This window comes from Manis pentadactyla, chromosome 9, assembly GCF_030020395.1.
Source record: "Manis pentadactyla isolate mManPen7 chromosome 9, mManPen7.hap1, whole genome shotgun sequence".
NCBI classification, from domain to species: Eukaryota; Metazoa; Chordata; class Mammalia; order Pholidota; family Manidae; genus Manis; species Manis pentadactyla.
In genome coordinates, this window is record NC_080027.1 from 71,986,921 (window position 1) to 72,008,814 (window position 21,894).

The window sequence follows — 21,894 nt, forward strand, 5'->3', positions numbered from 1 at the left end:
TAGCTTACAGCATGCAAACTTCCAGGCCATCAGGCAGAAGGAAGTAACCTAGGTTAAGACAACCTTAGGAGACAAATCTTGAAGTGCAGAATTATGACCTTATTATTGTCATCCTCTAGAGCTGAAATATGGTTTAAGGAGATACCTATGGGTGCCAAGTTGACAAGGGTAGACTTCTGAAGATTAATTTTATATGTCAATTTGAGTGGGCCACAGGGTGCCTAGATACTTGATCAAACCTTATTCTGAGCACTCCTGTGAGGGTGTTTTTGAATGAGATTCATACTTAAACTGGTAGACTGAGTAAAGCGGATTGCACTGCTAACATGGTTGGGCCTCACCCAGCCATTTGAAGGCCCAACTAGAAGAGAAGGGCTGACCTGAAAGAATTCCTCTTGCCTGATCCCCTTCAAACTTGGACACCAGCTTTTTCATGCCTTTGGATTCAAATGGAAATATTAGCTTTTCCTGAGTCTTGAGCCTGCTAGTATTTGTATTGGAACTACACATCAGTTCCCCTTGTTCTAAAGCCTTCAGATTCAGCTAGGCACTGTACATCAAAATTCCTGAGTCTCCAGCTTGCCAATTCACTGCCGATCGCGACTTGTCAGACTCCAAAGCAGTGTGAGCCTATTCCTTATAATAAGTCTCAATTTTAGTATGTGTTTGCGTGCGCACACACACACATACACACTTCCTATTAGTACTGTTTCTCTGGAGAACTCTGACTAATACAATCTTACTGAAAATATAAAGGTTGCATTTAAAACCAATAGGCATTTCTTATTTAATTATTAATCTCTGTTGAACGATCATCACCTCATATCCTATATCTTGGCAGTTTTACAGATAAAGTACAGTGATTCACCTTTTTGCTTTTATACTCCTAAAAATTTTTTTAAATTATATATCTACTTGTACACTAAGTTACCTAAAAAATGTTAGTTGTGAGATTATTTAGTTGTAAAGGATGTCACTGCAAACTGCCTTTATAAAGACTCTGACATCAATTTTTTAAGTGTATCCAACTGAATCTAAATAATAGTATACATTGATGTCAGTATCATTGTTTTTAGAAGCATATACATAAACAAACTCTTCTTTAATATCTGGAAATTTTACGTCAGTCTTTTTGTCCTTGAATTTATATTTTCTGTTCTACTGTTCACAGAGTGTTGTCCAAATGTAATATGTTTTCGGTTCAAAATATTTATTAATAATGTTACTATAGTTTTTCTTCAACAGAACTTTATTTTTAAATTTGAAATTTATTTTATACTTCTTGTCTTAAAAGACTAAGTGTTAAACAGGTTTCTTCTCAGTTCAGTCATCAGTACAATTATTGTTGCATGCAGTGTATCAAGAGACATAATTTTCACACTACTTTGTTTCATTGAGACTAATCAATGGATATATAGTACTAGAATGGGACAGGATTCAGCATCAATTCTATTTGAATTTTTCATTTTTGCACATGTAAACTTAAAAATTAAGTAGAAGAGGATAGAATTTTATTACAATGTCCCTTATTTTTTTTGTTGTTTTTCTTTTCCACACACACAAAATCACACAGTATCTATAATCATAACTTATTTTAAATAATTTGTCTGATATGTTAGGTCCACCTAAAAATTTACTTAAAACATTGAAAAAATGATTATTTTCTCCGATCATTAGAGCATTCACATTTTTCTGGAAAAATGTATTGAACTTTTTGTTTGGTGTGATGGAGGCTTTTACACCTGGGGCAATGAGAAGTAAACCTTTCATTTGTTAAGTGAGAAAAAGGTGATTAAAAGGGGGAATGGGAGAAGGAAACCTGCACTTCGAGTGGGTCAGTTTTCACAGAGTATTTGTGAAAGTTGATCATGTACCTCTTTAAAAGTCTTCATATACCTCACATTTAAAGACTCCTGGTTTTTGACAAATAAAAATAGTGGAAACAAGTCATCTTACTTGATCCATATCAGCTTTTCTAAGTTTTGAATATCATATGCTTAATATAATTAACCCCAAATACTGATATAGCCCAATGAAACTGATTTTAGTAATCTCTAAAGTACATCAATCTCTTCTAGCTAGTCCAATGCTAATTCTCATATATTTCATATCTATTTGAGGGAAAAATATATTATTTTTGAATTTCAAAGATATAGGTATAACATTAAGTTAATACTGCTCCTTAACTCTTCTAGCTAGTATAATGCTAATTCTCATATATTTCATATCTATTTGAGGGAAAAATATATTATTTTTGAATTTCAAAGATATAGATATAACATTAAGTTAATACTTCTCCTTAAAAAATATAAATGAAAGTTATCTCAAGCAGAAAACAAAGGTAAATCAGCATATGGGACTTAGAATTTCTTTTATGAAAAGTATACCTCTGAAATGTCACATAAGGCATACCTCAGAGAGATATTATAGGTTAGGTTCCAGACCATCAAAATAAAGCAAATAGTGCAATAAAGTGAATCAAATTAATTTTTTGGTATTTCAGTGAATATAAAAGTTATGTTTACACTGTATCATATTCTGTTAAGTGTGCAGTAGCACTATATCTAAAAAAATGTTAATTTTAAATTTTACTAAAAAATACTAACCATCGTCTGAGCTTTCAGACACCCATAATCTTTCTGCTGGTGGAGGGCTTTGCCTCCACACTGATGGCTGCTGACTGATTATAGTGGTGGTTGCTAAAAGTTCGGGTGGCTGTGGCTGTGTCTTAAAATAAGACAACAATGATGTTTGCCCCATCAATTCACTCTTTCTTTCACAAAAATTTATTTGTAGCATGCAATGCTATTTGATGGCATTTTACCCGCTGTAGAAATTCTTTCAAAAGTGAAGTCAATCCTCTCAAACCCTGCTGCTGCTTTATCAACTAAGTTTATGTAATATTCTAAATCCTTTGTTGTCATTTCAACAATCTTCACAACATCTTCACCAGGAGTAGGTTCCACCTCAAGAAACTGTTTTCTTTGCTCATCCATAAAAAGCTTCTAATCCATTCATGTTTTATCATGAGATTGCAGCAATTCAGTCACATCTTCAGGCTCCACTTCTAGTTGTAGTTCTCTTGTTATTCCTGCCACACCTGCAGTTACTTCTTCCACTGAACTCTTGAACCCCTTGAACTTCTTCCAAACTCCTGTTAATGTTGAAATTTAACCTCTTCCCATGAATCAGGAATGTTCTTAATGGGATCTGTAATGGTGAATCCTTTCCAGAGGGTTTTCTATTGCTTTTCCCAAAACCACCACAGGAATCATTTTCTATGATAGTTATTGACTTTCAAAATGTATTTCTTAAATAATAAGACTTGGAATTTGAAATCACCCCTTGACCCATGGGCTTCATAATGGATGTTGTGTTAGCAGGCATGAAAACATTAATCTCATTGTCCATCTCCATCAGAGCCCTTGGGTGACCAGGTGCATTGTCAGTGAACAGTAATATTTTTAAAAGCATCTTTTTTTTTTGAGCAGTAGATCTCAACGAGGGACTTAAAATATTCAGTAGATCATGTTATAACAGAGGTGCTGTCATCCAGGCTTTTTTACTCCCCACTTACACAACACAGGCAGAGTAGATTTAGCGTAATTCTTAAGGGCCCTAAGATTTTCAGAGTAATAGACAAGCATGAGCTTCAGCTTAATGTCACCAGCTGCATGAGCCCCTAACAAGGGAGTCAGCCTGTCCTTGGAAGCATTGAAACCAGGCATTCACTTCTCTCTAGCTATGAATATCCTGGATGGCATCTTCTTCCAGTAGGAGGCTGTTTTGTCTACATTGAAAATCTGTTCTTTAGTACAGAAATGATCTTAGCTACATCTTCTGTATAACTTGCAGCAGCTTTTCCATCAGCACCTGGTGCTTCATCTTGTACTTCTATGTTATAGAGATAACTTCTTCCCTTAAACCTCATGAACCAACCTCTACTAGCTTCAAACTTTTCTTCTTGAAGATTCCTCACCTCTCTCAACCTACATAGAATGAAAGAGAGGTAGGGCCTTGCTCTGGATTAGGCTTTGGTTTAAAGGAATGCTGTGGCTGTTGTATCTTCTGTCCAGACTTCTAAGATGTTCTTATCAGCAGTAAGGCTGTTTTCACTTTCTTGTAATTCATGTATTCACTGAGTAACACTTTTAATACCCTTTAAGAACTTTTCCTTTACATTCACAGCTTGACTCTTTGGTGCAGGAGGCCTAGCTTCCAGCCTTTCTCAGCTTTTGACATGCCTCACTCACCAAGTTTAATCATTTCTAGCTTCTGATTTAAAGTGAGAGACATAGGACTCCTTCTTTCACTGGAACACTTAGAGGCCATTGTAGGGTTATCAGTTGGCCTAATTTCAGTATTCTTGAGTCTCAACCGGGAGGCCAAAGAAGAGAGAGAGAGATGGGGAAACAGCTGGTCAGTGGGGCACTCAGTACACACACATTTATCAATTAAGTTTGCTACCTTTCATGACCACAGTTTGCACCCTTAAACAAATAACAGTAACATCAAATTTCACTGATCACAAATCACCATAACAGATAGAATAATAAAAAACAGTTTGGTATATTGTGAGAATTATCAAAATTGTGACACAGAAATATGAAGTGAGTAAATGCTGTTAGAAAAATGGTGAAGATAGACTTGCTCAACACAGGGTTGTCACAAACTTTCAATTTGTAAAAAATGCAGTATATTCAAAATGCAATACAGTGAAGCACAGTAAAGTCAGGTATGCATGTACATGTAAATATAGACTTTCATATTGGAAGTAAAGAAACAATAGAAATTATAAATGATATTTTCCTGTTATCTTGAATATTGTTTAAAAGCTTACTATTTGAAATAAATTACCATTGATTGATATATGTTTGGATATTTTTTCCATTGGTTTTGATATTGACAGATATTTTACTTGACTTTCCCATATTTGAATTTTCACTATTACTGAAATCCAATTTATAACAACATACTAGTTAATCTCCCAGAAGTTAAATAGTTAAATTCTTCTTAAATTTCAAGGGAAAAATATTTTTAAATGGTTTGACCATTTATTTTTTAATGTCTTAAAGGTTTCTCTTGCTCTGAACTGGCATAGGTGTTTTTAACTGTAGTATGTTCTAGTGTCATAGGATCTATTTTACCTTATCTTACATGGTTAGAATGTTTATCAAAGGTGTTATAATTGCTGCCACAAAAAGTTAATGGTCTTAAGGATTAGATTTACTTTATATATCATTGTAGATTTGATGCTGCATTTTGAAAGTTTATTTCATTTATAACAAGTTGTTTTTATTTGAATAGCAAATTTGATTTCCATGACATTTGAATATTATCGATAATATGTTCAATGAAGTTAAATATTAAATTAACCATAAAGCTGAGTGTGTTATTCTCAAGAAACAATTATCTTTGATTTTAGTGCCATTTTATGCTTTTAACTAAAACCGCTTATATATAGATGACTAAGGGAGGTAGTTAAAAGGCTATATATGCTAAATAGCATACACACTTAACATTTTACTACATTAAAAAAATTTGATGATTCCTTTCTAAACTATTTTAATTTTTTTATGTTCTTGTATTTCATGCAACTCTTCTCTAAAAATATATCTAGTTTTTTAGTTAATAGAATCTTCTTCTCTCATAAATAATGATCACATGTTTAATATGTAATAGCAAAACAATATTTAATTTAAAGTTTTCATATGCCATTCTCATTTTTCTATAAAAAAAGTAAATACAAAAGTGTTGTTTTTAACATATACATATTTAATGTGGTCCAGTTAGTGTTCACACATTTAGAATGGACTGGATTAAAAAATTATGGCTGTAAAGATTTAAATTACTTATATTCTTCATAACACCAATGCATAGACAAAGTTTTTAGCATCTCTCTGAGAAGAATAAGCAAAATATGTTTGTAACTTAAAGTAAGATGTTAAATACTAATATAGATAAGTAGGTTTTCTATATAATATTCAGTCATGACTTCAATTTGCCCAACTCAATTAGAGTTAGACTTTATAAAGCAGCCCAACAATGACCAAAACTGAGGCATTAACAGTATTTAGAGATACAATATAAGGGGGGAAATGTTGTAATTGCCTAGTCTTTATTTTATGATGTATGATTGGGATTCCTAGAACCTATAACCAAGACAGATATTGCTGGTACAAGAAAAGGGAAAAGACAATCTTATAGACCATAATTATCTTAAAACTGTGTGTAACTAAAAGACAAGTAAAGGATAAAAAGCCCCATCAGCTGCCTGAGATATATTATATAACCACCCAGCAATTTATCCATCATCCTTTGAAAACATACTCATGCCTATTGTAGTCAAAGCTCCCTCAGAAAGTCAGCTTTAAGATGTAAGGCTGAAAATTACACCCCTTAGAAAATCCTATGGAACAATATACATGATGCTATTAAAGCTTTTAAAAACACATGTGGTATTTTTCAGTTAACTTTTCTATGTATAAGAATTTTCTTCATCATCTCAAATGTAGTGATGAGTATTCTCCATGAAAATTTTCTATGGAATGTTTTCTAAAATAACAAAAATATTTTTTATGTTAAAATACTTAAACATTTATGAGTAGATAGGCTGACTTTTTTATAAAATAAAAGATTATATACACCCATGTACACAAACATTTCTTAGGACTTAAAAATGCTACAATTTTTCTATTATATTCTTTTCATGATTTTTAACAATATGATGTTATGTGTTAATATTTATAGAATCAAAGAAAGTAAAATGATTTTCAGAAGTGAATTTAAATGCTGTTTCCTAATATGGTCAGTGTAAAACTTAATTTGAAATTTTTTAGTGATAACATGTCAAATAGGTAATACTCATGCAGAAAGTAATATCTAGAGCAAAGAGTTAATTCTTGACTTGTTCCATTAACTTTGTGAGTTATCTATTATACACACTGTGCACTGTCCAACATCAGCCACAGTTAGAACAAAGTGGAAGGGTAGAATGCCTTTTTTTTTTTGGTGATTGGATGATCAGTTCTTTTTTTATATACACTTTTTTTATTAAGGTATTATTGATATATCCTCTTATGAAGGTTTCACATGAAAAACAATGTGGTTACTACATTCACCCATATTATCGAGTCTCTCCCCCATACCCCATTGCAGTCACTCCCCACCCACCCGCCCTCACCCCTCCACTTTGGTAACCACTAGTCCCTTCTTAGAGTTTGTGAGTCTGCTGCTGTTTTGTTCCTTCAGTTATGCTTCATTGCTCCACAAATGAGGGAAATCATTTGGTACTTGTCTTTCTCTGCCTGGCTTATTTCACTGAGCATAATGAACTCCAGCTCCATCCCTGTTGTTACAAATGGTAGGATTTGTTTCTTTCTTATGGCTGAATAGTATTCCATAGTGTATATGTACCACATCTTCTTTATCCATTCATCTACTGATGGACACTTAGGTTGCTTCCATTTCTTGGCTATTGTAAATAGTGCTGCAATAAACATAGGAGTGCATATGTCTTTTTGAATCTGCGAACTTGTGTTCTCTGGGTAAATTCCTAGGAGTGGAATTCCTGGGTCAAATGGTATTTCTATTTTGAGTTTTTTGAGGAACCTCCATATTGCTTTCCACAATGGTTGAACTAGTTTACATTCCCACCAGCAGTGTAGGAGGCTTAGAATGCTTTTAAGGAGCTTAGAAGTTATATTTTTTAATATGTACCCTGAAAAGTACATGGTAAAATAGTTTTAATGTTTACTAAGCACAGCATATATTTTTTAAATCAAACAGAGTAGTAAATAAATAATTCAAATTTAAAAATCAGTAATGGTGAAACTTTCCATATTTGATATAGAGAAAATATTTTATAATTGAAAATGAATTATGTTATAATAACCCACAAGTCATGGAAGTAACAATTCATTTAAAATAAACCATATCATATTTGATGAATTAATATAGCAACAAAATATTTAGTAATGAAATATGTAAATTTAGACTAATATCTTGAGAATCCTTTTTCATGGACTTTATAAGTAAAAATTAAAATGACATCTTAATAATTTGAGAGCATTATTTTATATCACAAAATATCAGTCTTTGAATCAAATATTGAATTTATTTGTTAAGATCTTACTCATTTAACTTTGTATCTTCTGCTTTATTTGATTCTTTGGTTTGAATTGATATCCAAGATGTTAGTTGATTTAGAATTAGATGAAATAGTATTTGCTATACAATGTAAGGTTTCTTTTTCTTCTGTCAACTTGGTGCCCAGATTAAGTCTGTGATTGCCATCCACTTGTTATTTACTAATAATGGAACAAAATTGGAAGTCTGAATCCAATGCAGTAGTCAACTGTTTGTTCTTAGTACACTATAATACAGATTGGTCTTTCTGAGTAAACAGAATACAAAAATATCTCAGATCTAACCCTTGTTTTCCTTGTTCTCCTGCAAATTGAGATAGCCATAAGAATGAAGTTAAAGAAGTATCCCTTGATTGACCAAATATATTATTGAATATTTTTAACATTTAAAGTTGTAGTTTTAGACTGATTCAGAGAAAAAAACAATACGTCATGCTAAAAAATAATTAAAAATTATTTTCTGACCCTTTATTATCCCACTCTGCAAACTTTATGCATGCTCAATACCTTATTAGTAGCACATTTTCCCACACTTTTATACTTTTTCTAGCCTATATATTTGTCTTATTTCCTATCAAAACTTTTATCATGGTATACCTTATGTCCATAATGTAAGTACAGTAGTAGATGAGCCTTTGAAGGCAAAGGTATAATCAGAATATATTCCCTTCATTTCTTTGTCAACATTTTATTTGTTTAGAAAATTACCAGGCTGCTATATGCTTTTCCTTGTTTATAGCTCAAGTTCTAGTTGAGCCGGAAATTTGCTGTTTGACCCCAAGGTTTCACTCTTTTTTTTTCTCCCTAACTACTTCTGAGATCTTATTTAAAATTCTAAGTTCTCCCTTGGCAGCCACAGTTAGAACTTCTTTGGCAAACTAAAAAGACTAAGAAAAAACATGCAAAAGCTCAGTACTGCTTCCAGTGACCTACATTTGTAGCCAGCTTTTAAAAGATGGCATGTGCTCTACTTTCCAACAAGGAAATGAAAGATAAGATAAAAATAGAATGTAAAATAAACCCACCTTTTTGTCACTATCTAGTGAGAACCATTTCTGGTGCAACATTAAAATAATTCTCAATCATAATGTAAGTTGGTCACAGGGATGGTAGTGCAGCATGGAGAATATAGTCAATGATTCTGTAACATCTTATATTGTCAGATGGTAACTGCACTAGTTGGGGTGAGGACTTAATAATATGGGTGTTGAACCACTGTGTTATATACTTGAAACCAATATAAGATTGTATATCAATGATACTTCAGTAAAAAATTAATAAATAAACATATACTTAGCATTGATGTTTGTTCATCACGCAACAAAAGAAAGGAATTTTGCCTACAGAGAAATAGCCTAAGTCATACAGCAAAAATGCTACACACTGTGATAGGAAATTTATCCTCAACAAGGTGCAGCGTTTTTGGGATCTGAGGTTAACTAATTTCTGTGTTGCTTCTTAACTAGCTGCAAGACCTTGCACAATTCACTTACCATTTCCTGTTAAAATAGGGATAGTAGCCTAGCTACCTTATTCTGGACTCCAAATTAAAAATGAAGTATCTGGAGTTTTGTTTTCTGAAACTTAAAGCACTCCAGGCCTCACATTTGCTTTAAAAAATTTTATTTTGAACCCATAAAAAGAAAGAGTGGTTGTGACCACTCAATGGTTATTGTTATGCTCAAAAGAAATGTTAAAATCTTAGAACTATTATATATCACTTTATTATTCCTTGAAAAGAAGCCACATAAAGTCCAAATTGGAAATACTAGAAAAAAGTATTCAGAAAAGAAAGTACTTAGTACTTTCAGGAGGGACAAATGACTTGAAATTCTGAAAACCAGAGCCTTAAAACTAAAAGGAAATATTTTTCATAAACTCCCCAAATTAATACATTGTCCTATTAAGTGAAACATTAAAGGATGTTTTAAAGGAAACATTAAATACCATGAAAGGAGAAAAGCAGCAGATCATCAGGGGTCATTAAATAGACAGTCTGTGAATATTTATTATGTGCAAAAGATAACTTTACTATGTGAAAACCCCAAGGAAAACTCTCTCTCTCAGGGCAATCTCTCCAGCTAATGTTGGGGTGATTCCTTCAGTGGCCAGTTTTTTTCCTGAGATTTTAAGTTTTGTTCATCAGAAACCAACAGGCAGTTACAGAAACTGGCCTTATTAATTCATCAGATCCATATTTACATATGATGGTATATTAACGAAAGCAGAGGCATTGGAAATGTGCTTATCATTTTTGTAAAATATTCTTACTACAGTTTTTGTGTAAGTATATATGTGTTTAAAAATCTTCTAGATTCAGAAACCGGGTAGGCAATATTAGACTAAAGACTTAAACTGGAAATAGAAAATAGATCTGAAACTATGAAATGAAGCTTCTTACCTTTGTATTTCTTAAAACAGATTATAACATTTAGGGTGCTATACAATTAAACCTATTTTATGCCTTTACCTATTTGTCTCTACTTCTCAATACTCAAAGACCAGAAAGAATCAATTTGGCACCAAATGTATTACGGAAATACTTTTCAAATTTAAATAAAATGAGTAAAGTCCAATTTCATTTAGTGCCTCATATAATACCCTAAGGGTTTTTGTTTGTGACATTTTCCATCACCTGGGAGAAGTAAAAGAAGTAAACAAGACATCAAACAAATACAGCCAGTCACTTGTGTGTTCCTGAGCTAGGGATTTAACTGATCTGGATCTCTTAAATGAAGATAATGCCTGATTCCATTCCTAATTGAGATTTCTTTGACAGTAGATATCCCTGAATACTTCTAGAATCCCTGAATCAATTTGGATTACTTCTTTTTCAACAATGTAAAAATTCTATGATATCAATTTAACAAATAGGTATGATAAGATTATTGTTACAGTCTTAACTTTTAAAATAATTATATTTAGAAATTTTAGTTAGATCAGATTTTTAGAAATTATTTTAGTTGTATTCAATAGAGACACAGTACTTACAGGAATTTCGTAGGCATCTATTGCCAATATAAGAATCTTTCTATAAACTCAAATTATTGTATATTAATAGGGATTTTCACATGTCATGTTTCTGTTAAACATTTTAATATATCCTTGTAGCATAAATATTTACTAAAGAGAATTATTGCCCACAGTCTCACTAATAAACCTGTGAATGTCAGTGATTAAGTGGAAAGTTTAATATACATTTTAAAACATTTCATAAAATGTAATCAAGGTATTACAAGGACTACATTGCTCACCATCCTCACACACCTATAACTAGGGGTGTATGTATAGAGATAAAGATATATAGACACATACATATGTGTGTGTGTATACATAATATATACACACATGCAGGAGTTCACGTTTTTTAACAATGGTAGTTATGTAATTAGTAACTCTTTTCACTTTAACTTACATTATCTCCCTGAATATGAGTTATTGGTTGTGCAGTCAGAACCAGATTAAACATTAACAACACTTAGTTTATGAACTTTACTTTGTAAAGGAACCTAAAAGGAAGACTCCAGTTATTATGGCTAGAACTATTAATAGGTACCAACAGTGCATCCTTGTCTTCCTATAAGTAAGAACATGAATTTCTTTTGTAAGCTTTCTCCTTAAAAAATCTGTTTGACGAGAATGTTTTGAAGGAATATGTAAAACAATTTTTACATTTTGATATATAAAATACATAAATTCTGTATCAATATATTGAGGGAAATTGAAAGAATTATTATAAGCCTCATGGAGACTTGTTCTTATTAGCTTGACAGTTTGGTTTTTTTTTATGTATGTGAGAAAATAATTATGGAAGCTACTAGTATCAAAATACCAAGAAACTCATTGCATTTCCCTTTTAACTCCTTTTAAGTCAGTGTCATCAAGAAGCAGTATCAAAAGCATGTGGCTGCGTTGGTCAAGCCTGGGAGTGCTATTTATGGTATTAGCAAACAATTGCTAGGACCTAAATAAGGAATCTAAATTTGCCTGTACCTCATTTTCTCAGCCTCACTACTAGATAGCATTAGAACTCAGACATTAATTACAAGTTTAAATTGCTTTGAAATCCTTCTATGACTGGTGCTTTTAAAAATGTGATGGTTAAGAATGTAATATTTTGAAATATAGATTATGATTTGCATTTATTTGACGATAGCTTTCTTAATTTTTTGACTTAGTGCTACCCTTTTCCTTTATTTCTGAGTACTTCTAAAGCAGACTTCCATTTCCTGTTATACATGTGACCCTTCTCCTTTCCTTTATCTTAGTCAAGAAAATTGATAGAAACATTTTTCAGTCTTCTCAACACATTTATGGTTTACATGTTATTGAGAAATGTGCTAAGGATAGATGAAAAATATTGAGAACACTGCTCTTATCTCAGTAGTTTCATTTTCTATTTTATATCAGATTCATATAAATGATGTAGTTACCAAATTAAAAGCATCCTTTTTGCCAGTAGCTTAACTTGGGAGTTTAGTTAAAATAATGTTTATATACCGATGTGAAAGTGTTTTTTTCACCCTTTTTTTAATATCAGTAATTTTCCACCTTCATATTCAAGAAAAAAATATCTGAATTTGCACTAAGAGGTTCCTTAATCTGTACTGAATTTCGTTTGAAATATGGGTGGAAATAAGTTCATTCATTAATTACTAATCTTAAAATCTATGACTTTTTTAACATCTCTTATATAACATCAGCTATACCCCTGAACCTTCTAACTTATTCTGTGCAATCTACATTTCTGAATGCTTTTAACAATTAAAGTCACCTCTCCCCCCATACTTTTAAGTATTTAAGTGAAGATAATTTGGAGAACGTACCTTTAATATATGGATTCTCAGGTTAGTATTTAGAGTAGTTTCATATTCAAATTATGATACTCAATAAAATCTTTGGATTTGTTTCTCCTTTCAACTTTCAGAAAATAACTGTTCTCCAAGCTCCTCAAAATCACAAAGTAATATACTTACTGATACAATATACTTACCGATACATGGATAATGCTTAAGTAGTATTAATTATACAGTTACCAAAACCTGCAAGGATCAAAAGATTTTATTTTTAAGAAGGATTTCTCATGCTGCATGGATTATGTTGCTTCATAATAGCTCAGTAGTACTTCTGCTGAATTGTAAAATAGCTTAGAGAGGAGTATGATGCCCGTAGTTGGTGTGATGCATTGGTAATTGAGAGGGTGGGAGGTTAAGCTTCATTAACTGCTGAGGGATTGTATCTTGGGTTTTATTATGCCCTGGAGAACATAAAAAGTGAGAGGGTCAAACTGTTGGAATCAGATTTTGCTGTGCATCTGCCAAAACAAAGACCACAAAATAATATAGCGTAAGCACAGAATTGCATGAATTGAAAAGGAAAAGTATATATATTTATAGCTTCTTATGGATAGGGATAAATATTTCTGGTGAAAAAATAAATATACCTAAGTGCTGCAGTATATTTTCATATTGGACACTTGTAATTGGTTTCTATTTTTTTTCCAGAAGAATAAACAGTTGTTTTTGTCCAAAAGCAGTGCCAATTTCTTTATTCATGTTAATTTTCTAACCTGATTCATTCGATTAAAAGAGAAATTTGACACTTTCCACCCTATCTTCTGTATAGTGCTTACAATGCCTGTTTTTTATTTTTATTTATTCCTTATCCTTGATACCAAATATATGGAACTATAAGTAGCACCGCATTGCATAAAAGAACCAAAAATTTGATATCCCCTTTTTTTTTTAGGTAACAAGGACATAAAAAACCATACAGTGTGTTCTATTGGGGCACTGGGTTGAAAATCAAAGACTGAGGATTTTCAAGTGTGAGAGAGGACCTTGATCTGTGATTGGCAGCTCTAATAGTTGAATATTAAAGAGCTTATTCTTAGCATTCTCTTGAAATAGAGATTTATCAAAACATTAATTAAATTTTTTGTTTGATTAGATACAGACATTGTAACAGACAGTAGAGATTATAGCAGTGATCATCTCTGATGTCAGTGGGTCACAATGAGTAGCATAGGTGGGCTTAAAAATGTAACAATATATTAAATACAAACTCTTACATAATAAATTTTGAATATTAGAAGACAGACATTCCAGAATATTTTTTCCCCAATATATCATTTCTTGGTATTTGTTTAAATCATTAATTCTGTCTTGAATTCTGAATAGTACTATTGAAACCACTAAGACAGAATTTTTATATAATGGATTTTTTTGTCAGTGAATTATATAGGGTGAACTGACACTATTGCCTTAAGACGGAATTCTGTACTTCACAGGACTTAAAACCTCACTACTGTTGATTGTTAATTTTAGTGGGCCAATTTTTTATTTTCTTTCTTCAGATTTCAGGCTTAAAAATGATAAAAATACTGAAAGTAACCAGGTGTTCACACAGGTCTCAGTAGGTAGATTATTAGCATAACAACATTTATCCACACTATATTGGAAAAAAATTTGTTATATATTGATGGAATGCTTAAAAGTAGACATGCTAAGAAAATTTTAGCTCACTTACTAAATAATTACCATATTTTATCAAATCTGAGATGCCATCGATTATCAGATGCATTACTATGTAATGTATTTGAAGACAAAAAGAACATTGCCAAATAAACTTGGACATAATATTTTCTTCTCACTTAAAATTTTTATTTTTAAAGATTTTGAGCATTTTCTCATGTTCATTTGACATCCATGTATCTTTTTGTGAAGTGTCTGTCCAACTCTTGTCCATTTTTTATTGGATATTTTGTATTTTTATCACTGAATTGTAAGTGTTCTTTTATTCTGGATACAGGTCCTTTATCAGGTACTCATTTAGCAAATAGTTATATCCCAGTCTATGGCTTGCCTCTTTGTTTTCTGAACAGTCTTTTGAAAAGCATTATTTTTCACTTTTGTGAAGTCCACTGTCTCTTTTATTTTATATTTCATGCTATATTTTTATCCTATTTAAGAAATATTTAAATAACCCAGGGGTCAGCAAACTTTTCTTTAAAGGGATAGATGGTAAATATTTTTGGTTTTGCAGGCCACATGGTCTCTGTTACAACTCTTGATTTTGCTATTTAACACTAAAGCAGCAATAGAAAATTCCTGAGCAAATGGATATGGTGATGTTCCAATAAAACTTTATTTATGAAAACAGGTAGTTGGAGTTGACCCACAAACCATACTTTGTTGACCCCTGGACCACTAAGACCCCTCAGACCACTAAGATTTTTTTCATTTGTTGTTTTCTAACAATGTAGTATATCCTTTCCCTATTGAACTGCCTTGGCACCTATATCAAACACTAAATAAATACATGAGTCTCTATCTCAACTTTCTTTTCTGTTCCATTGAACAACATGTCTATCTTAAATGGACTTCTGTTTTCTATTTTTATAATATCTTTAAATCAGATATTTTTAAACCACTCCAACTTTATTCTTTTGCAGTGTCATTGTGGCTGTTGTTGCCTTTTGCATTTCCATGTAAATTTTAGATTCAGCTCATCAGTTTTTTAGAAAAAGTTTGCAAGAATTGGTCTTTTTCTTCCCCAGTCATTTTTTCCTTCTGTCCTTTGTTTTTTATAGTTTCTATTACTGTCTTCAAATTCAAATTCTGTGGTTAACTCATGTCATCTCTCTATATTGTAACAAACTTATTTCCCTTGTTCATTTTACTATGATTTTAATGAATTTTTTGTTTATAATGAATTAATTTGCAATCCCTGCTAAGATAAATTATACTTTTCATTTCTATCAAGTAAATTTTTACTGTATATCCAAATGTGCAAGTTACTACTTTAAGCAAAGGAAACAGTAATTGGAGGTAGGAACCTTAGGACTTCCTTAGTACATTGTCCACTTTGTAAGAGAATAGTATGAAATAAAGTTCAAAGAGTAGTCATATCTTATTTATGAGCTATTTAAAGAGTTAACTGAGTGCTATGGACACATCCTGCCAGGAGCCAGGAGAGGGAATTAATTAGTCTTGAATGAATGAGAAAATAACTGTAGAGAAAGTAAGGAGGAGGAGGAGGAGCTGAGAGAAAGGGAGAAAAGAATAAGAGACAATAATCTGATCTAGCATACTATGAGTTTGACATGTAGTCAAACATTCAGTAGAATATTCAGAAAGCAGGTAAAAATCTAGGCCTAGAAGTTGGGGAATGATTGGAGATAAAGATTTGCTAGCCATCATTTCTTTTGTCTGTCAAACATTTATTGCATGCCTACTATGTACCAAAAACTGTGTAATGGATTGAATGTTTGTATCCCCCAAAATTCATGTCCTTCTCACAGGCAAAATACATTCATTCCAACCCAGTAGGCCTAAAAGTCTTAACTCACTACATCATCAATCTAAAGCTTAAAGTCTCATCTAAATATCACATAAACTAGGTATGGATGAAACTTGAAGTATGATCTTTCCTGAGGCAAAAATCCTCTCTAGCTGTGAACCTGTTAAGCCAGACAAGTTATGTGCTTTCAGATACAATGGTGGGAGCATAAACATTCCCAAAAGAGAAATCAGAAGGAAAGAAGGGGTGATAGATTCCAAGCAAGTCCAAAATTTAACAAATGTTGACAAATTCCATTAGGTCTTAAGGCTTGTGTATAATCTTTGGTTCAATGCTCTGCCTTCTAAGCCCAATGGGCTAGCAATGTCATGTGTCTTCAGATAGAGCACCACCCACATGACTTTGGTAGGCTGCAGTCCTGCCCTTTGAAATGGAAATGGAGACAGCACTGCTTTCTGGGCCTATGCACTCTGGGCCTGTTGTAGTAGTGGCAGCCCTGATGATCTCTGTGTCACCTTTGGGGTCCTTCTCTTTTATTGCAAGATAGCTCATATGTGAAATCAAATTGCTCAATAGTCAAATCCTATAAAATCCAAGAGGCCCAACAGCCTTCCTTAGTTCCATCCTGCCTGTCTGTTACTGTTAATTCAACCTGGCGGTGTCTCTACTGATATAATAATATCTCTATCCATGGCTTGTACTGAGATGGTTGATTAAGTCATTGTGCACACCCATGCTCTCTTTATCAAGTGGTTGTTCAGCTATACCTATGGTGTTCTCTTTAGAACAAGCCCTTTCACTTATTTTTTCCTTTATTTTCTTAGTTTCTCTATCTAGAAATCCTTTTATAATATCAAGCTCATAGACTAATCCTCTAAATATTTTCTTTTCTCTCTCATTTTCTATCTCTAAGAGGCACTGTAGCATAAAGGTTAAGAGACAAAGTGATACAGCAAGACTTTCCAAATTCAAATCCTGGCTCTGCCATTGACTTACTTTGTGACCTTCAACAAGTTAATTAACATTGGTACTCCAATGTCTTCATCTATAAAATGATTTTAATAACATTGCTTACCTCTTAAGATTGCTTTAAGGATTAAATAAGTTATTTTTGCTTAGAATAGTACCTGGCAGTTACTAAGTACTTTAACATACGTGAGCTACCTTGATTTTTTTTATCATTGCTATCATTATCATCATTATTGTTCTTTTATTCTGAGAGATTTGATCAACTTGATCTAGTTCTTCTAGTCAGTTTTTTAAATCTACTATCATGTTTTTAATATCTGTAAACTCAGTTTTTTCCGATTTCCTTTTACTGAAGTGTTTTATTTTTTTGTACAGCATCTCATATGATAGATATTACTTTATATTCTTTTTGAAGTTTTTATATGTTTCTGACATTGTTTCCATTTCCTGTTTGTTTTGGTCTTTGAATTCCATATTAGATACTGTACTCAAGTATCTGATAATTTTTGGCTGTCCTTTGATATTGATCAGTGAGGGACTGGAAAACTAATTGGAAGTGCTATGTATTTGGGCACATAACTTGTAGTCTGATAGGTTTACTGTAACCTTAGCTAGTAGTGTTTTTCTAAAGGTCTTTTAATTTTGTCAGTTTCCCCAGGGAGGAATCCTCTAATCTCCCAATCTCCTGCCTGTTCTGCTTAAGTTTGGCTTCTGGCCTTCTGAGAGCCTACCAGTGGAAGCCAGCTGTGTGGGGGGGGACAGGGAAGAGTACAGTTTTTTTAGGTACTGAAAGTAAAATAACCTCCTGATTTTAATTTTAAACAAGTTGTGATGATGCTTCTTCAAAACCCTCGTGATATAAGGCTAAAATGTGTCATTGACAGTTGCAAAACCTCATATAGTAAACAATTTAAATTGCTAGATGAATAAATAAATAAAATTTTCTATTTTCTAGACCAACACTAACCTATAGAATTTTTTGCAATGTTGGAAGTATTCTAATGGAGTAGTCTGCATGTGCAATAGAGCAGCCATTAGCCCGATGCAGACATTAAGCATTGAAATGTGAGGAGTGCAGTTGAGGCAGTGAATGTATTATTTTGTTTAATTATAATTAATTAAATCTTAAATTTAAATAGCACATGTTGATAGGGGCTACTGTACTGAATTGTGTAATTCTGGACCTTTTATTTGTAAAAAATGCTATGTCTCTGTAACTGAGGTAAACAAAACTATTTGATCATAAAATATTTAAATTGATATCTAGTATTCTTTTTTAATGCAAAAAAGACAAGGAAAAACAGATTTTAGAAAATTGCATTTGGAAGTAAATAGATTTTGCAAGCTAGATATTAATCCATTAAATTTAAGCTTTTATAATAATCTTATTTAAATGTTTACTTCCTTATTTCACAAGTAAAATTACTGGTTCTTGACTCTGAGGATGGGACCATGGCAGGGGAAAGGGTTGAGAATTATCAGAACCTCCAAACTGTTTGGTTTTCCTCCTCCCTCTCCCCCATATATATTATCTATGTAAATATATAAAGGCAAGAAAATAATTGAGAACCAAAAATTTAAGGTAATTTACTTTAAAATAATTTATAATTTATAGGCTTACTTTAGTGGCAGAATGATGCCTATTAACCAATATATGTAAGATGTTTTTATATGTTTGAAGTATTCCAAACAGAATGTCTAATTACTTCTCTTATGGCAAGGTAATGGATATTTATTTTTCTAGTCTCTATCTCTGCTCAAAATTTTCCTAAAGATTTACTTAAGAAGTACTGAATATGGAGACTTAGGGTTTAGATATCAAAGTACTAAACTTATATCATAGACAATCCTACATTACCAAACAAAAAATAATTTAAAATACTTCAAGGAAATCAGTTGTACTAGACAGAACAAGTCAGAGTCCAAGCTAATGCCATAAATTTATAAACTCTGTAATCAAACAAAAGTCAGTTCCTAAGTTTACTCTCACACCCAGAAACCAACAAATTAGTATAAAGTAATAATTAGGGCTGATGGTCTCAAACTAAATCAAGTATTTCAGAAAGCAACACTAAATTGAATGTATAATCCAAATCCTAATAATACCTCCTAAATGGGAAGAAAATACTCACTGAACCAAGTAATGTGAACAGGAAGCTGGCATTTAATGAATCTCATGAGAGAATGAAGAGCCTAGGTCTTCTAAAAAAATATGGCATTTAACCTTGCATAAGCTCTCATTTTTAAAAAGTGCAGAAAATTGACAGGATATCAAAATACTCCACCCTCAAACTTCGCCTGGAGGAAAAAACTCAGTCTGGAAGAAAACATAACCCAAGAACAGAAGGAAATTCCTCCATAAGAGATTTATAGAAGGCTTGAGTAAGAACATGGTTTCAAAAAAATACCACAAAAATAGAATGAGAAAACATGAGTAGTAGATAAAAAGAATAATTGCAGATTAAAAGTACAAATTGACTTAAATAATATCATTACCCAATATAGTAGAAGCAAGGAGCAGGTTTGTGACAGTGAAGTTAGAGAAATGAGATTAAAGCAGTAAGTAAGGATATAATTACAACGTGAAATTTTTTCTTTGAAAACTTGAATACCTTAAATTTCTTATAAAATAAAATTAAGTAGCTAGTAGCTACTGTATTGGATAACACAGCTATATAACATTTCCAACATCACAAAGTTCTATTGGTCAGTTCTGGTCTGGAAGATGGAAAAATATATTTATTGAGTAACATTTTTAATTATCTACTATGTGACATTTTACAACTGTTAATGATAACACCTAATGCTATATCAACAAGGATATATTCTGTTTCCATGTGGAAGAGAAACACAAAAATTTTACCTAAAATTAAGAGTTTCAGCTTAAAAGGGCATCCAGTGTTACAGGGGACAAATAATACAAAGCAATAATCAGAGATATAGCCCATTTATGTTATTGCTGCAAAGAAAGTTGTTCAGTCTATAAGGTAGAAAAAGCAAGTCACCTGCAAAGGTGGAAGGCTTCAGACTTCTTCACAGCATCGTTCTTTGTCCAAAGACAGTGGAGAAATATCTACCTGATTCTAAGTGAATGAATATATAATGAAATATTACATGCAACCAAAATGTTAGTCAAGTAAAAAAATATTGAAAACATTATCTATGTATTCACTCATGGAGAACTTCATTAACTACTCTGTGTAAAGTAATACCTCCTCCAGTTAGTTATTCTGTATTACTTTCCTCTTTTTTCAAGTTTATATCACCACCTTTCTACAACATAACTTCCTGAAAGCAAGGACTTTATTTTGTTCACAGCTCTATCCCTGGTGCCATCCTAACTGTTAAATGAGTGCTATCAATTAAGAAAAGTCAGGAATGGTGGAACTGTGCTAAAAGGATGAATGGTGAACCCATTTCAACAAAAAGCTAAACAATTGTGTCTTGTTGTGGACAAGAATCAATAAACTTTGATAACATAAAAATAATAGGAGAAAAACTAAATTTGGAGGAGAGGAGGTGGGAGAAAATGCTAAGTGCTAGCTTCCTCTTTTTTTATATAGGAGAGGAGAGAAAAATTGATTTTATTTAAAACTGAAACATGTAAAAAGGAGCACAGTGACTCCAACATCTTACTGTGCTTCATAATCATATTTCTAATCTTACTAGAGAACACATTAAGAAATAATATCTCTTAGGGTAAAGAATCATTTGTCAGTTCTTCAGTTCTTTCAATTTTACTTCATTTTTGTTTTTTTAAAAAAAGTAAAATGTTAGTTTTAGAATTAAAGTATTTTATTATATACTGTTGTGGAAGTATGTTGTCTAGCATACCTATGTATATACATAAGTATATGCTGAGAATGTTTACTTAATGATTATTTTGTGGGAGGGTTGCTATATTTAATTTTTTTAACTTTATACCTCTGTCATAACTATCATTAAATATCCCTGAAATTGAAAAAAAAATTGATCCAAATATTTATGCTAAATGTTGTGTAATATTGACAATCCAAAATGTGTGGCTCTGAGTATTGGCTAAAGCAATTATTGACTGAACTCTCATAATCAAACATTTATTGAGTGCTCAACATGCAGTAGACACCATTCTCTGCATTTTACCTTTTTTACTGACTTATTCTTTACAACAACCCAATGAAATGAATATTAATATCTCCATTATTCAGATGATGAATGAAAACAGAGAGGTACAGTAAGTAGTCAACATAACCACAGACACAGTAAAGTCAAGATTTGGACCCAATCTGGTTGCAGAATTCAAACTCAAAACCACTATGCTTTATTGTACTGTATGCATCACCAATACTTATTTACATTGGAAAAGGAAGTTTCTATATATTTTGTAAGATACAATGTTTTTCTAGGAAAGATGGATTCAAAACTTAATGATATACCCAGCTTCTAATATAGGCATAAATTAAAGTATGAATATATTTGTAAGTCTTGTAAGAGGTGA

The 21,894-nt window shown here is 32.1% G+C and overlaps 1 protein-coding gene across 7 annotated transcripts in view; it reads left to right on the forward strand.

Annotated features, from left to right (window-relative positions):
• Positions 1–21,894, forward strand: part of ELP4 (elongator acetyltransferase complex subunit 4) — a 248,100-nt gene that overhangs the window by 34,654 nt on the left and 191,552 nt on the right. The window lies entirely within an intron of this gene.